At 42.6% G+C, this 19,010-nt stretch overlaps 2 long non-coding RNA genes across 2 annotated transcripts in view; both read right to left on the bottom strand.

Moving 5' to 3' along the window:
• Positions 1-795, bottom strand: part of LOC142701636 (uncharacterized) — a 31,359-nt gene extending 30,564 nt beyond the window's left edge. Inside the window, exon 1 of the long non-coding RNA XR_012866971.1 lies at positions 680-795. This is a non-coding gene — a long non-coding RNA (uncharacterized LOC142701636). The remainder of the gene's footprint in view (positions 1-679) is intronic.
• Positions 796-801: 6 nt separating this feature from the next.
• LOC142701637 (uncharacterized) lies at positions 802-19,000 on the bottom strand. The gene is made up of 4 exons (XR_012866972.1): positions 16,290-19,000; positions 11,739-11,812; positions 8,064-8,137; positions 802-4,449 (listed from the first exon to the last, which is right to left on the bottom strand). It is a non-coding gene; the product is annotated as an uncharacterized LOC142701637 (long non-coding RNA).
• Between the last annotated feature and the right edge of the window lie 10 nt (positions 19,001-19,010).

The raw sequence follows: 19,010 nt of genomic DNA, 5'->3' as shown, positions 1-19,010 counted from the left end.
CTATGCCAGCAATGATGGCACATGTCAGCCACAATGCCCTCCACGACAGTCACAATGCCATTATTAGCCTATGCAAACTAGAATGGCCTTGTTCTAACTATAATGCCGCTAATTTAAGCCACAATGCCCACATAACACCCGCTATATGCCTTATTCCATCTGGAATACTCCAACGCCAGCCATAATGGCTCCCATTCAAGCAACAATGCCTAAATGCAAGCCATAATACTCCTATAAGAGCCACTTTGAACCCATTTTACCCACAATGTCCCTTATACCGGCTACAATATCTCCATGACAGCCAAAATGTCCTCTATGCCAGCCAAAATGCCCTCATTTCTGCTTTTGCCAGTCATAATGCTCCATGACAGCCACAGTTACCTCATTTCTCTCAATGCCGGCCACAGGGCCCTCCATACCTGCCACAATGCCCACATGACAGCAAAAATTTCCTATTGGGAAAGGGGAGATGGTGATGAATGTGTATGTTAGAATGTAAATGCAGTAAATCCATGTGTAGAACGCAAAGGCATTTACAATGCCCTGAAATATCTGTAGCCAATATATGTACTTCTAGACATGTATTCTTATATACTAGGAAGGTATTACCACACCTCTGAAAGTCCAGAGCTAGAAACTAGCCTGATAATTATCAGTAATTAATAATAATATTAATTACCAGTTCTCTGATTCCTCTATTGCCGCTGACTGGAGGATTCCATATCTTGCTTCTTTTCACTTTCAAATAGACACCTAGAAAAAAAAAAGAGGTGTGATAATACGTTCCTGGTATATGCTATGTGGTATATGTATTGGATCAGTAAAGAGATGTTAGTGTGCCTAGTTTCTCATAAAACAAAAGTAATTTTTAAAGGGCAATTGAACCCATTCTGGGATACCTTCTGATGAGCCAAACTAGAGATCCCACCTGAAGAATTCCTATCTAAGAATCTGCAACGACCACCCCATCCTGACTAGAAGCCACAAGTAGCATAGAAATGTCTCTGACCACATTCCCTAATTTACTCACCAATCACATTCTCAAGAATATCTTACAAGAACAATTACTATCGAAAAAAACAAACCTTTTGCAAACCACAACCAAACACAACCTGACCAGGGAAATCCAACTCAAAATCATTTTATTATCAAAACTGTGTGAATTATTTCTATCACACCTACTTTACATAATGATAATACTTTCAAGAGTAATTTTATCAACATTTATTAGCCCCACAAAAGACTGAAAACATACTTTTACCCAAAAGTATAAGTAACCATTTCTCACTTAACTTATGCCTCCTGGAATAAAAACCCTTTTGAGTAAAGTTATTTTTTTCTTCTTTGCTCTCCTGAATTAAGAAGTCACGACAGTCACAATGTTCCAATCACAGCACAATGCCCGTTTGAGAAAAGCAATACCTAAAAAGCTGGAGTACCTGCCACAAAGTCCTCAGTGCCAACCACCTTTCCCCATGACAACCACAATGCCTTTAATGAACCCTATGAAAGCCACAATACCTGCTAGGCCAACCAAAATTCCCACATGACAACCAGAGTGCCCTCTATACCAGCCACAATACCCCAATAAAAGCCACAATGATCTTCAGGCCAGCCATAATGCCCCCATAACACCCACAAAGTACCTTATGCCATCTACTATGCCCCATGCCAGCCACCAGGTTCTTATAAGAGCCACTATGCCTTATGCCAGCCATATTGCCTCCTTTTAAGTCACAATCAACTCTCTTCCATGCAATAATCAATGCCCTTTAAGCCAGCCCCTATGCCCAAGTGGTATTTAAAAACTGGCAATATCCCTTTACGGGCCACTATGCCGCAATAAAAAGCAACAATGCGCTCACTTCCCCCTTTGCCAACTAGCACATGACAGATACAAATCCCCATGCTAGCCATGACACCTGTCAGACACAATGCCCTCATGACCCCTGCTGTCCCTTATCCCAGTTAAAATGCCCCAATGTTAGCCACAATTTCATTCATGCCAGCCACAATGCTAACTAACCACAAAAACACCATGACAGTCAAAGTACCCCGTGACACCCAACATGCTTATATGAAATCACCAATATCCCATATCCAAACCAAAATGCCCCCATTACAGCTAGAAATGTCCCCAGTATCCTTTATACCTCTCACAATTCCCCTTATTCCAGACACATTGCCCTCAATGCCCCCCTTAGCCAACCGCAATAAAACCATGACAACCACAATGGCCTCAGTGCCCCAATGACAACTATAATGCCCTATGACAGTCCAAAAAGTCATCTTGCCAGCCACAATGACTCCATGAAATTTACTAAACCCCCATCTGCAATATTCCTTATCTCCTCAAAATACCCTCATGACATCCACAATGTTCATAATCCCAGTCACAATACCCCATGAAACTCACAATAAAGCCCACATGAGAGCCACAGTGCCCATGACAGAAACTATTGCCCTACAATGGCCAAAATGCCCCAATGACAACTACAATGCTCTCATTGCCCATTTTACCAGCCACAATGCCCACATAAATACCTCAATGCCCTCCATGCCAGCCCTAATACCTTCATAACTATTAAAATGTCCCCATGACAGCCACACTGAATTAGAATTCCTCAAAGACAACTGCAATAAGCTTAATGATCCTCTAATCAGTCTCATTGCCCCATGAAGTCCATCATATCCTTTATACCAGCTATAGTGCTCCATGCCATCAAAAACTCATATTTTCCAGTCACAATGCTCACCATAAGAGCCAATATGCCACCATGACACCCACAATATCTCTTATCTGAGCCACTTGTCCTTATTACAGCCACAATTAAATTCATGCCAGCCAGAATGCCCTCATTTCCACCTTTCCAGAAGGAAAGTCTCCATACCACCCGCAATGCCCCTGTGCAATCTACAAAGCCAAAATGACAACAGCTATATCCATTTTCCCAGTCACAAATCCCCCATGCCAGCCACAATGTACTTTATTAAAGCAACAATGCTGTCAATGCACCTTATCCTCGCCACAATGCCTCTTTGACCAGCAAAAGCCTTTAATACCCTTATGACAGCCACGAATCCCCACTATAACCAAAATGCCCTCACTTCCTCCTTTGCCAGTTACAATGACCTCCATGCCAGCCAGAATGCCCTTAATTTCCTTTTAGCCAACCACAATATCCCCAAGGCAACCACAAAGCCCTCATGCCAGCCATAATTCCACATTCCAGCCACAATGCCAGATACAATGTACTTAATCCCGGAAACAATACTCCTTATGCCAGCCACATTGCCAAAACGACAACCACAAACCTCCAATGCCCGTATACCAACCATATTGCCTCCATGACAGCCAAAATGTCCTCACATCCCCTTTTGCGAGAAACAATACCATCCATGCCAGTCACAACGCCCTCACTTCACCCTTGGCCAAAAACAATGACAACCACAAAGCCCCCAAGCCAGCCACAATAACACCCGATATGTCTATTATTCCAGTCAAAATGCCACCATAACAGCAAGTAACAATGCTGCCAATGCCCCTTATGCCAACCACAATGACAGCTACATATAATCAATGCCCATATGACAGACAAAATGCTCTCATTTGCTAAAACAAAGCCCTTCATGCCAGCTACAATGTACTCATTTACTCTTTGTCAACCACAATGTCCACATGACAGTCACAAATCCCTATGCCAGCAATGATGGCACATGTCAGCCACAATGCCCTCCACGACAGTCACAATGCCATTATTAGCCTATGCAAACTAGAATGGCCTTGTTCTAACTATAATGCCGCTAATTTAAGCCACAATGCCCACATAACACCCGCTATATGCCTTATTCCATCTGGAATACTCCAACGCCAGCCATAATGGCTCCCATTCAAGCAACAATGCCTAAATGCAAGCCATAATACTCCTATAAGAGCCACTTTGAACCCATTTTACCCACAATGTCCCTTATACCGGCTACAATATCTCCATGACAGCCAAAATGTCCTCTATGCCAGCCAAAATGCCCTCATTTCTGCTTTTGCCAGTCATAATGCTCCATGACAGCCACAGTTACCTCATTTCTCTCAATGCCAGCCACAGGGCCCTCCATACCTGCCACAATGCCTACATGACAGCAAAAATTTCCTATTGGGAAAGGGGAGATGGTGATGAATGTGTATGTTAGAATGTAAATGCAGTAAATCCATGTGTAGAACGCAAAGGCATTTACAATGCCCTGAAATATCTGTAGCCAATATATGTACTACTAGACATGTATTCTTATATACTAGGAAGGTATTACCACACCTCTGAAAGTCCAGAGCTAGAAACTAGCCTGAAAATTATCAGTAATTAATAATATTATTAATTACCAGTTCTCTGATTCCTCTATTGCCGCTGACTGGAGGATTCCATATCTTGCTTCTTTTCACTTTCAAATAGACACCTAGAAAAAAAAGAAGAGGTGTGATAATACGTTCCTGGTATATGCTATGTGGTATATGTATTGGATCAGTAAAGAGATGTTAGTGTGCCTAGTTTCTCATAAAACAAAAGTAATTTTTAAAGGGCAATTGAACCCATTCTGGGATACCTTCTGATGAGCCAAACTAGAGATCCCACCTGAAGAATTCCTATCTAAGAATCTGCAACGACCACCCCATCCTGACTAGAAGCCACAAGTAGCATAGAAATGTCTCTGACCACATTCCCTAATTTACTCACCAATCACATTCTCAAGAATATCTTACAAGAACAATTACTATCGAAAAAAACAAACTTTTGCAAACCACAACCAAACACAACCTGACCAGGGAAATCCAACTCAAAATTATCAAAACTGTGTGAATTATTTCTATCACACCTACTTTACATAATGATAATACTTTCAAGAGTAATTTTATCAACATTTATTAGCCCCACAAAAGACTGAAAACATACTTTTACCCAAAAGTATAAGTAACCATTTCTCACTTAACTTATGCCTCCTGGAATAAAAACCCTTTTGAGTAAAGTTATTTTTTTCTTCTTTGCTCTCCTGAATTAAGAAGTCACGACAGTCACAATGTTCCAATCACAGCACAATGCCCGTTTGAGAACAGCAATACCTAAAAAGCTGCAGTACCTGCCACAAAGTCCTCAGTGCCAACCACCTTTCCCCATGACAACCACAATGCCTTTAATGAACCCTATGAAAGCCACAATACCTGCTAGGCCAACCAAAATTCCCACATGACAACCAGAGTGCCCTCTATACCAGCCACAATACCCCAATAAAAGCCACAATGCTCTTCAGGCCAGCCATAATGCCCCCATAACACCCACAAAGTACCTTATGCCATCTACTATGCCCCATGCCAGCCACCAGGTTCTTATAAGAGCCACTATGCCTTATGCCAGCCATATTGCCTCCTTTTAAGTCACAATCAACTCTCTTCCATGCAATAATCAATGCCCTTTAAGCCAGCCCCTATGCCCAAGTGGTATTTAAAAACTGGCAATATCCCTTTACGGGCCACTATGCCGCAATAAAAAGCAACAATGCGCTCACTTCCCCCTTTGCCAACTAGCACATGACAGATACAAATCCCCATGCTAGCCATGACACCTGCCAGACACAATGCCCTCATGACCCCTGCTGTCCTTTATCCCAGTTAAAATGCCTTCAATGTTAGCCACAATTTCATTCATGCCAGCCACAATGCTAACTAACCACAAAAACACCATGACATTCAAAGTACCCCGTGACACCCAACATGCTTATATGAAATCACCAATATCCCATATCCAAACCAAAATGCCCCCATTACAGCTACAATGTCCCCAGTATCCTTTATACCTCTCACAATTCCCCTTATTCCAGACACATTGCCCTCAATGCCCCCCTTAGCCAACCGCAATAAAACCATGACAACAACAATGGCCTCAGTGCCCCAATGACAACTATAATGCCCTATAACAGTCCAAAAAGTCATCTTGCCAGCCACAATGACTCCATGAAATTTACTAAACCCCCATCTGCAATATTCCTTATCTCCTCAAACTGCCCTCATGACATCCACAATGTTCATAATCCCAGTCACAATACCCCATGAAACTCACAATAAAGCCCACATGAGAGCCACAGTGCCCATGACAGAAACTATTGCCCTACAATGGCCAAAATGCCCCAATGACAACTACAATGCTCTCATTGCCCATTTTACCAGCCACAATGCCCACATAAATACCTCAATGCCCTCCATGCCAGCCCTAATACCTTCATAACTATTAAAATGCCCCCATGACAGCCACACTGAATTAGAATTCCTCAAAGACAACTGCAATAAGCTTAATGATCCTCTAATCAGTCTCATTGCCCCATGAAGTCCATCATATCCTTTATACCAGCTATAGTGCTCCATGCCATCAAAAACTCATATTTTCCAGTCACAATGCTCACCATAAGAGCCAATATGCCACCATGACACCCACAATATCTCTTATATGAGCCACTTGTCCTTATTACAGCCACAATTAAATTCATGCCAGCCAGAATGCCCTCATTTCCACCTTTCCAGAAGGAAAGTCTCCATACCACCCACAATGCCCCTGTGCAATCTACAATGCCAAAATGACAACAGCTATATCCATTTTCCCAGTCACAAATCCCCCATGCCAGCCACAATGTACTTTATTAAAGCAACAATGCTGTCAATGCACCTTATCCTCGCCACAATGCCTCTTTGACCAGCAAAAGCCTTTAATACCCTTATGCCAGCCACGAATCCCCACTATAATCAAAATGCCCTCACTTCCTCCTTTGCCAGTTACAATGACCTCCATGCCAGCCAGAATGCCCTTAATTTCCTTTTAGCCAACCACAATATCCCCAAGGCAACCACAAAGCCCTCATGCCAGCCATAATTCCACATTCCAGCCACAATGCCAGATACAATGTACTTAATCCCGGAAACAATACTCCTTATGCCAGCCACATTGCCAAAACGACAACCACAAACCTCCAATGCCCGTATACCAACCATATTGCCTCCATGACAGCCAAAATGTCCTCACATCCCCTTTTGCGAGAAACAATACCATCCATGCCAGTCACAACGCCCTCACTTCACCCTTGGCCAAAAACAATGACAACCACAAAGCCCCCAAGCCAGCCACAATAACACCCGATATGTCTATTATTCCAGTCAAAATGCCACCATAACAGCCAGTAACAATGCTGCCAATGCCCCTTATGCCAACCACAATGACAGCTACATATAATCAATGCCCATATGACAGACAAAATGCTCTCATTTGCTAAAACAAAGCCCTTCATGCCAGCTACAATGTACTCATTTACTCTTTGTCAACCACAATGTCCACATGACAGTTACAAATCCCTATGCCAGAAATGATGGCACATGTCAGCCACAATGCCCTCCACGACAGTCACAATGCCATTATTAGCCTATGCAAACTAGAATGGCCTTGTTCTAACTATAATGCCGCTAATTTAAGCCACAATGCCCACATAACACACGCTATATGCCTTATTCCATCTGGAATACTCCAACGCCAGCCATAATGGCTCCCATTCAAGCAACAATGCCTAAATGCAAGCCATAATACTCCTATAAGAGCCACTTTGAACCCATTTTACCCACAATGTCCCTTATACCGGCTACAATATCTCCATGACAGCCAAAATGTCCTCTATGCCAGCCAAAATGCCCTCATTTCTGCTTTTGCCAGTCATAATGCTCCATGACAGCCACAGTTACCTCATTTCTCTCAATGCCGGCCACAGGGCCCTCCATACCTGCCACAATGCCTACATGACAGCAAAAATTTCCTATTGGGAAAGGGGAGATGGTGATGAATGTGTATGTTAGAATGTAAATGCAGTAAATCCATGTGTAGAACGCAAAGGCATTTACAATGCCCTGAAATATCTGTAGCCAATATATGTACTACTAGACATGTATTCTTATATACTAGGAAGGTATTACCACACCTCTGAAAGTCCAGAGCTAGAAACTAGCCTGAAAATTATCAGTAATTAATAATATTATTAATTACCAGTTCTCTGATTCCTCTATTGCCGCTGACTGGAGGATTCCATATCTTGCTTCTTTTCACTTTCAAATAGACACCTAGAAAAAAAAAAGAGGTGTGATAATACGTTCCTGGTATATGCTATGTGGTATATGTATTGGATCAGTAAAGAGATGTTAGTGTGCCTAGTTTCTCATAAAACAAAAGTAATTTTTAAAGGGCAATTGAACCCATTCTGGGATACCTTCTGATGAGCCAAACTAGAGATCCCACCTGAAGAATTCCTATCTAAGAATCTGCAACGACCACCCCATCCTGACTAGAAGCCACAAGTAGCATAGAAATGTCTCTGACCACATTCCCTAATTTACTCACCAATCACATTCTCAAGAATATCTTACAAGAACAATTACTATCGAAAAAAACAAACCTTTTGCAAACCACAACCAAACACAACCTGACCAGGGAAATCCAACTCAAAATCATTTTATTATCAAAACTGTGTGAATTATTTCTATCACACCTACTTTACATAATGATAATACTTTCAAGAGTAATTTTATCAACATTTATTAGCCCCACAAAAGACTGAAAACATACTTTTACCCAAAAGTATAAGTAACCATTTCTCACTTAACTTATGCCTCCTGGAATAAAAACCCTTTTGAGTAAAGTTATTTTTTTCTTCTTTGCTCTCCTGAATTAAGAAGTCACGACAGTCACAATGTTCCAATCACAGCACAATGCCCGTTTGAGAACAGCAATACCTAAAAAGCTGCAGTACCTGCCACAAAGTCCTCAGTGCCAACCACCTTTCCCCATGACAACCACAATGCCTTTAATGAACCCTATGAAAGCCACAATACCTGCTAGGCCAACCAAAATTCCCACATGACAACCAGAGTGCCCTCTATACCAGCCACAATACCCCAATAAAAGCCACAATGCTCTTCAGGCCAGCCATAATGCCCCCATAACACCCACAAAGTACCTTATGCCATCTACTATGCCCCATGCCAGCCACCAGGTTCTTATAAGAGCCACTATGCCTTATGCCAGCCATATTGCCTCCTTTTAAGTCACAATCAACTCTCTTCCATGCAATAATCAATGCCCTTTAAGCCAGCCCCTATGCCCAAGTGGTATTTAAAAACTGGCAATATCCCTTTACGGACCACTATGCCGCAATAAAAAGCAACAATGCGCTCACTTCCCCCTTTGCCAACTAGCACATGACAGATACAAATCCCCATGCTAGCCATGACACCTGCCAGACACAATGCCCTCATGACCCCTGCTGTCCTTTATCCCAGTTAAAATGCCTTCAATGTTAGCCACAATTTCATTCATGCCAGCCACAATGCTAACTAACCACAAAAACACCATGACATTCAAAGTACCCCGTGACACCCAACATGCTTATATGAAATCACCAATATCCCATATCCAAACCAAAATGCCCCCATTACAGCTACAATGTCCCCAGTATCCTTTATACCTCTCACAATTCCCCTTATTCCAGACACATTGCCCTCAATGCCCCCCTTAGCCAACCGCAATAAAACCATGACAACAACAATGGCCTCAGTGCCCCAATGACAACTATAATGCCCTATAACAGTCCAAAAAGTCATCTTGCCAGCCACAATGACTCCATGAAATTTACTAAACCCCCATCTGCAATATTCCTTATCTCCTCAAACTGCCCTCATGACATCCACAATGTTCATAATCCCAGTCACAATACCCCATGAAACTCACAATAAAGCCCACATGAGAGCCACAGTGCCCATGACAGAAACTATTGCCCTACAATGGCCAAAATGCCCCAATGACAACTACAATGCTCTCATTGCCCATTTTACCAGCCACAATGCCCACATAAATACCTCAATGCCCTCCATGCCAGCCCTAATACCTTCATAACTATTAAAATGCCCCCATGACAGCCACACTGAATTAGAATTCCTCAAAGACAACTGCAATAAGCTTAATGATCCTCTAATCAGTCTCATTGCCCCATGAAGTCCATCATATCCTTTATACCAGCTATAGTGCTCCATGCCATCAAAAACTCATATTTTCCAGTCACAATGCTCACCATAAGAGCCAATATGCCACCATGACACCCACAATATCTCTTATATGAGCCACTTGTCCTTATTACAGCCACAATTAAATTCATGCCAGCCAGAATGCCCTCATTTCCACCTTTCCAGAAGGAAAGTCTCCATACCACCCACAATGCCCCTGTGCAATCTACAATGCCAAAATGACAACAGCTATATCCATTTTCCCAGTCACAAATCCCCCATGCCAGCCACAATGTACTTTATTAAAGCAACAATGCTGTCAATGCACCTTATCCTCGCCACAATGCCTCTTTGACCAGCAAAAGCCTTTAATACCCTTATGCCAGCCACGAATCCCCACTATAACCAAAATGCCCTCACTTCCTCCTTTGCCAGTTACAATGACCTCCATGCCAGCCAGAATGCCCTTAATTTCCTTTTAGCCAACCACAATATCCCCAAGGCAACCACAAAGCCCTCATGCCAGCCATAATTCCACATTCCAGCCACAATGCCAGATACAATGTACTTAATCCCGGAAACAATACTCCTTATGCCAGCCACATTGCCAAAACGACAACCACAAACCTCCAATGCCCGTATACCAACCATATTGCCTCCATGACAGCCAAAATGTCCTCACATCCCCTTTTGCGAGAAACAATACCATCCATGCCAGTCACAACGCCCTCACTTCACCCTTGGCCAAAAACAATGACAACCACAAAGCCCCCAAGCCAGCCACAATAACACCCGATATGTCTATTATTTCAGTCAAAATGCCACCATAACAGCCAGTAACAATGCTGCCAATGTCCCTTATGCCAACCACAATGACAGCTACATATAATCAATGCCCATATGACAGACAAAATGCTCTCATTTGCTAAAACAAAGCCCTTCATGCCAGCTACAATGTACTCATTTACTCTTTGTCAACCACAATGTCCACATGACAGTCACAAATCCCTATGCCAGCAATGATGGCACATGTCAGCCACAATGCCCTCCACGACAGTCACAATGCCATTATTAGCCTATGCAAACTAGAATGGCCTTGTTCTAACTATAATGCCGCTAATTTAAGCCACAATGCCCACATAACACCCGCTATATGCCTTATTCCATCTGGAATACTCCAACGCCAGCCATAATGGCTCCCATTCAAGCAACAATGCCTAAATGCAAGCCATAATACTCCTATAAGAGCCACTTTGAACCCATTTTACCCACAATGTCCCTTATACCGGCTACAATATCTCCATGACAGCCAAAATGTCCTCTATGCCAGCCAAAATGCCCTCATTTCTGCTTTTGCCAGTCATAATGCTCCATGACAGCCACAGTTACCTCATTTCTCTCAATGCCGGCCACAATGCCTACATGACAGCAAAAATTTCCTATTGGGAAAGGGGAGATTGTGATGAATGTGTATGTTAGAATGTAAATGCAGTAAATCCATGTGTAGAACGCAAAGGCATTTACAATGCCCTGAAATATCTGTAGCCAATATATGTACTACTAGACATGTATTCTTATATACTAGGAAGGTATTACCACACCTCTGAAAGTCCAGAGCTAGAAACTAGCCTGAAAATTATCAGTAATTAATAATATTATTAATTACCAGTTCTCTGATTCTTCTATTGCCGCTGACTGGAGGATTCCATATCTTGCTTCTTTTCACTTTCAAATAGACACCTAGAAAAAAAAAAAGAGGTGTGATAATACGTTCCTGGTATATGCTATGTGGTATATGTATTGGATGAGTAAAGAGATGTTAGTGTGCCTAGTTTCTCATAAAACAAAAGTAATTTTTAAAGGGCAATTGAACCCATTCTGGGATACCTTCTGATGAGCCAAACTAGAGATCCCACCTGAAGAATTCCTATCTAAGAATCTGCAACGACCACCCCATCCTGACTAGAAGCCACAAGTAGCATAGAAATGTCTCTGACCACATTCCCTAATTTACTCACCAATCACATTCTCAAGAATATCTTACAAGAACAATTACTATCGAAAAAAACAAACCTTTTGCAAACCACAACCAAACACAACCTGACCAGGGAAATCCAACTCAAAATCATTTTATTATCAAAACTGTGTGAATTATTTCTATCACACCTACTTTACATAATGATAATACTTTCAAGAGTAATTTTATCAACATTTATTAGCCCCACAAAAGACTGAAAACATACTTTTACCCTAAAGTATAAGTAACCATTTCTCACTTAACTTATGCCTCCTGGAATAAAAACCCTTTTGAGTAAAGTTATTTTTTTCTTCTTTGCTCTCCTGAATTAAGAAGTCACGACAGTCACAATGTTCCAATCACAGCACAATGCCCGTTTGAGAACAGCAATACCTAAAAAGCTGCAGTACCTGCCACAAAGTCCTCAGTGCCAACCACCTTTCCCCATGACAACCACAATGCCTTTAATGAACCCTATGAAAGCCACAATACCTGCTAGGCCAACCAAAATTCCCACATGACAACCAGAGTGCCCTCTATACCAGCCACAATACCCCAATAAAAGCCACAATGCTCTTCAGGCCAGCCATAATGCCCCCATAACACCCACAAAGTACCTTATGCCATCTACTATGCCCCATGCCAGCCACCAGGTTCTTATAAGAGCCACTATGCCTTATGCCAGCCATATTGCCTCCTTTTAAGTCACAATCAACTCTCTTCCATGCAATAATCAATGCCCTTTAAGCCAGCCCCTATGCCCAAGTGGTATTTAAAAACTGGCAATATCCCTTTACGGGCCACTATGCCGCAATAAAAAGCAACAATGCGCTCACTTCCCCCTTTGCCAACTAGCACATGACAGATACAAATCCCCATGCTAGCCATGACACTTGCCAGACACAATGCCCTCATGACCCCTGCTGTCCTTTATCCCAGTTAAAATGCCTTCAATGTTAGCCACAATTTCATTCATGCCAGCCACAATGCTAACTAACCACAAAAACACCATGACATTCAAAGTACCCCGTGACACCCAACATGCTTATATGAAATCACCAATATCCCATATCCAAACCAAAATGCCCCCATTACAGCTACAATGTCCCCAGTATCCTTTATACCTCTCACAATTCCCCTTATTCCAGACACATTGCCCTCAATGCCCCCCTTAGCCAACTGCAATAAAACCATGACAACAACAATGGCCTCAGTGCCCCAATGACAACTATAATGCCCTATAACAGTCCAAAAAGTCATCTTGCCAGCCACAATGACTCCATGAAATTTACTAAACCCCCATCTGCAATATTCCTTATCTCCTCAAACTGCCCTCATGACATCCACAATGTTCATAATCCCAGTCACAATACCCCATGAAACTCACAATAAAGCCCACATGAGAGCCACAGTGCCCATGACAGAAACTATTGCCCTACAATGGCCAAAATGCCCCAATGACAACTACAATGCTCTCATTGCCCATTTTACCAGCGACAATGCCCACATAAATACCTCAATGCCCTCCATGCCAGCCCTAATACCTTCATAACTATTAAAATGCCCCCATGACAGCCACACTGAATTAGAATTCCTCAAAGACAACTGCAATAAGCTTAAAGGAACAGTGTCATCACAAAAATTTTATTAATATGTTAAAGATGTTAGTGCCTTAATATAAACGTTTATTTTCATTTGTGTGTTTGTGTTTTACTGTTTCTTTTTTTCACACTTTTTTTTCCCTATGGGGGCTGCCATTTTTTGTTCCATTTCTGTGTGTGTCGATTAACGACACACACAGACATGGAATACGGCAGCCACAGTCCCATAGGGACTGCGAACGGCTCCCGTCCCATTGACTGCCGTGTACGGCGTCTGTGTGGGAACTGCGCATGCGCCGCTCCCACACAGTCCTATTCGAAATTGGCGCCGTCCGGCGCCATTTTCCTGTGGACCGGAAGTCGCGGCCGGACAGTAATATTACTACTTCCGGTCGCGGCTTCCGGACAAGTGCACATGGAACAGCGGCAGCAAAGGGAGCGGACGGGCCGCGGCGGCAGGAGCAGGTAAGCGATTTCAATGTATGTTAGTGTTTGTGTGTGTTTACTACTGCATGCAAACCTACTACACTGTGGGTTACCTCAAAAAATGGCGACGCACAGTGTAGCAGGTTAAACCTTTCAAACCCCTCGTTTATCCCGGCACTAGCCAGGATAAAGGAGGGGGGGATGCTGAGCGCTCACTAGAGCGATAGCTTTTAACCCAATGTTGCAATGCTGCAATTTTGGGAACTAGCTCCAAACAGCTCCATCTAGTGACCAAAAATGGGTAGTATTATAAATTTGAAAAAATTTATAATATTTCCTGACTCGCGAAAAAAATAAAAAAAATTTGAACAATGTTTTATCACCCACACACTAAATGTTTAAATTTAAAAAAAAAAACATGTTTTTGGGGCGACACCATGCCTTTAATGATCCTCTAATCAGTCTCATTGCCCCATGAAGTCCATCATATCCTTTATACCAGCTATAGTGCTCCATGCCATCAAAAACTCATATTTTCCAGTCACAATGCTCACCATAAGAGCCAATATGCCACCATGACACCCACAATATCTCTTATCTGAGCCACTTGTCCTTATTACAGCCACAATTAAATTCATGCCAGCCAGAATGCCCTCATTTCCACCTTTCCAGAAGGAAACTCTCCATACCACCCACAATGCCCCTGTGCAATCTACAATGCCAAAATGACAACAGCTATATCCATTTTCCCAGTCACAAATCCCCCATGCCAGCCACAATGTACTTTATTAAAGCAACAATGCTGTCAATGCACCTTATCCTCGCCACAATGCCTCTTTGACCAGCAAAAGCCTTTAATACCCTTATGCCAGCCACGAATCCCCACTATAACCAAAATGCCCTCACTTCCTCCTTTGCCAGTTACAATGACCTCCATGCCAGCCAGAATGCCCTTAATTTCCTTTTAGCCAACCACAATATCCCCAAGGCAACCACAAAGCCCTCATGCCAGCCATAATTCCACATTCCAGCCACAATGCCAGATACAATGTACTTAATCCCGGAAACAATACTCCTTATGCCAGCCACATTGCCAAAACGACAACCACAAACCTCCAATGCCCGTATACCAACCATATTGCCTCCATGACAGCCAAAATGTCCTCACATCCCCTTTTGCGAGAAACAATACCATCCATGCCAGTCACAACGCCCTCACTTCACCCTTGGCCAAAAACAATGACAACCACAAAGCCCCCAAGCCAGCCACAATAACACCCGATATGTCTATTATTCCAGTCAAAATGCCACCATAACAGCCAGTAACAATGCTGCCAATGCCCCTTATGCCAACCACAATGACAGCTATATATAATCAATGCCCATATGACAGACAAAATGCTCTCATTTGCTAAAACAAAGCCCTTCATGCCAGCTACAATGTACTCATTTACTCTTTGTCAACCACAATGTCCACATGACAGTCACAAATCCCTATGCCAGCAATGATGGCACATGTCAGCCACAATGCCCTCCACGACAGTCACAATGCCATTATTAGCCTATGCAATCTAGAATGGCCTTGTTCTAACTATAATGCCGCTAATTTAAGCCACAATGCCCACATAACACCCGCTATATGCCTTATTCCATCTGGAATACTCCAACGCCAGCCATAATGGCTCCCATTCAAGCAACAATGCCTAAATGCAAGCCATAATACTCCTATAAGAGCCACTTTGAACCCATTTTACCCACAATGTCCCTTATACCGGCTACAATATCTCCATGACAGCCAAAATGTCCTCTATGCCAGCCAAAATGCCCTCATTTCTGCTTTTGCCAGTCATAATGCTCCATGACAGCCACAGTTACCTCATTTCTCTCAATGCCGGCCACATGGCCCTCCATACCTGCCACAATGCCCACATGACAGCAAAAATTTCCTATTGGGAAAGGGGAGATGGTGATGAATGTGTATGTTAGAATGTAAATGCAGTAAATCCATGTGTAGAACGCAAAGGCATTTACAATGCCCTGAAATATCTGTAGCCAATATATGTACTACTAGACATGTATTCTTATATACTAGGAAGGTATTACCACACCTCTGAAAGTCCAGAGCTAGAAACTAGCCTGATAATTATCAGTAATTAATAATAATATTAATTACCAGTTCTCTGATTCCTCTATTGCCGCTGACTGGAGGATTCCATATCTTGCTTCTTTTCACTCTCAAATAGACACCTAGAAAAAAAAAAGAGGTGTGATAATACGTTCCTGGTATATGCTATGTGGTATATGTATTGGATCAGTAAAGAGATGTTAGTGTGCCTAGTTTCTCATAAAACAAAAGTAATTTTTAAAGGGCAATTGAACCCATTCTGGGATACCTTCTGATGAGCCAAACTAGAGATCCCACCTGAAGAATTCCTATCTAAGAATCTGCAACGACCACCCCATCCTGACTAGAAGCCACAAGTAGCATAGAAATGTCTCTGACCACATTCCCTAATTTACTCACCAATCACATTCTCAAGAATATCTTACAAGAACAATTACTATCGAAAAAAACAAACCTTTTGCAAACCACAACCAAACACAACCTGACCAGGGAAATCCAACTCAAAATCATTTTATTATCAAAACTGTGTGAATTATTTCTATCACACCTACTTTACATAATGATAATACTTTCAAGAGTAATTTTATCAACATTTATTAGCCCCACAAAAGACTGAAAACATACTTTTACCCAAAAGTATAAGTAACCATTTCTCACTTAACTTATGCCTCCTGGAATAAAAACCCTTTTGAGTAAAGTTATTTTTTTCTTCTTTGCTCTCCTGAATTAAGAAGTCACGACAGTCACAATGTTCCAATCACAGCACAATGCCCGTTTGAGAACAGCAATACCTAAAAAGCTGGAGTACCTGCCACAAAGTCCTCAGTGCCAACCACCTTTCCCCATGACAACCACAATGCCTTTAATGAACCCTATGAAAGCCACAATACCTGCTAGGCCAACCAAAATTCCCACATGACAACCAGAGTGCCCTCTATATCAGCCACAATACCCCAATAAAAGCCACAATGCTCTTCAGGCCAGCCATAATGCCCCCATAACACCCACAAAGTACCTTATGCCATCTACTATGCCCCATGCCAGCCACCAGGTTCTTATAAGAGCCACTATGCCTTATGCCAGCCATATTGCCTCCTTTTAAGTCACAATCAACTCTCTTCCATGCAATAATCAATGCCCTTTAAGCCAGCCCCTATGCCCAAGTGGTATTTAAAAACTGGCAATATCCCTTTACGGGCCACTATGCCGCAATAAAAAGCAACAATGCGCTCACTTCCCCCTTTGCCAACTAGCACATGACAGATACAAATCCCCATGCTAGCCATGACACCTGCCAGACACAATGCCCTCATGACCCCTGCTGTCCCTTATCCCAGTTAAAATGCCCCCAATGTTAGCCACAATTTCATTCATGCCAGCCACAATGCTAACTAACCACAAAAACACCATGACAGTCAAAGTACCCCGTGACACCCAACATGCTTATATGAAATCACCAATATCCCATATCCAAACCAAAATGCCCCCATTACAGCTACAATGTCCCCAGTATCCTTTATACCTCTCACAATTCCCCTTATTCCAGACACATTGCCCTCAATGCCCCCCTTAGCCAACCGCAATAAAACCATGACAACCACAATGGCCTCAGTGCCCCAATGACAACTATAATGCCCTATGACAGTCCAAAAAGTCATCTTGCCAGCCACAATGACTCCATGAAATTTACTAAACCCCATCTGCAATATTCCTTATCTCCTCAAAATGCCCTCATGACATCCACAATGTTCATAATCCCAGTCACAATACCCCATGAAACTCACAATAAAGCCCACATGAGAGCCACAGTGCCCATGACAGAAACTATTACCCTACAATGGCCAAAATGCCCCAATGACAACTACAATGCTCTCATTGCCCATTTTACCAGCCACAATGCCCACATAAATACCTCAATGCCCTCCATGCCAGCCCTAATACCTTCATAACTATTAAAATGCCCCCATGACAGCCACACTGAATTAGAATTCCTCAAAGACAACTGCAATAAGCTTAATGATCCTCTAATCAGTCTCATTGCCCCATGAAGTCCATCATATCCTTTATACCAGCTATAGTGCTCCATGCCATCAAAAACTCATATTTTCCAGTCACAATGCTCACCATAAGAGCCAATATGCCACCATGACACCCACAATATCTCTTATCTGAGCCACTATGTCCTTATTACAGCCACAATTAAATTCATGCCAGCCAGAATGCCCTCATTTCCACCTTTCCAGAAGGAAAGTCTCCATACCACCCACAATGCCCCTGTGCAATCTACAATGCCAAAATGACAACAGCTATATCCATTTTCCCAGTCACAAATACCCCATGCCAGCCACAATGTACTTTATTAAAGCAACAATGCTGTCAATGCACCTTATCCTCGCCACAATGCCTCTTTGACCAGCAAAAGCCTTTAATACCCTTATGCCAGCCACGAATCCCCACTATAACCAAAATGCCCTCACTTCCTCCTTTGCCAGTTACAATGACCTCCATGCCAGCCAGAATGCCCTTAATTTCCTTTTAGCCAATCACAATATCCCCAAGGCAACCACAAAGCCCTCATGCCAGCCATAATTCCACATTCCAGCGACAATGCCAGATACAATGTACTTAATCCCGGAAACAATACTCCTTATGCCAGCCACATTGCCAAAACGACAACCACAAACCTCCAATGCCCGTATACCAACCATATTGCCTCCATGACAGCCAAAATGTCCTCACATCCCCTTTTGCGAGAAACAATACCATCCA

This window comes from Rhinoderma darwinii, unplaced genomic scaffold (genome assembly GCF_050947455.1).
Source record: "Rhinoderma darwinii isolate aRhiDar2 unplaced genomic scaffold, aRhiDar2.hap1 Scaffold_2145, whole genome shotgun sequence".
Taxonomy (NCBI): Eukaryota; Metazoa; Chordata; class Amphibia; order Anura; family Rhinodermatidae; genus Rhinoderma; species Rhinoderma darwinii.
The sequence above is the reverse complement of the archived record's forward strand: the minus strand, read 5'-3'. Positions and strand labels throughout refer to the sequence as shown.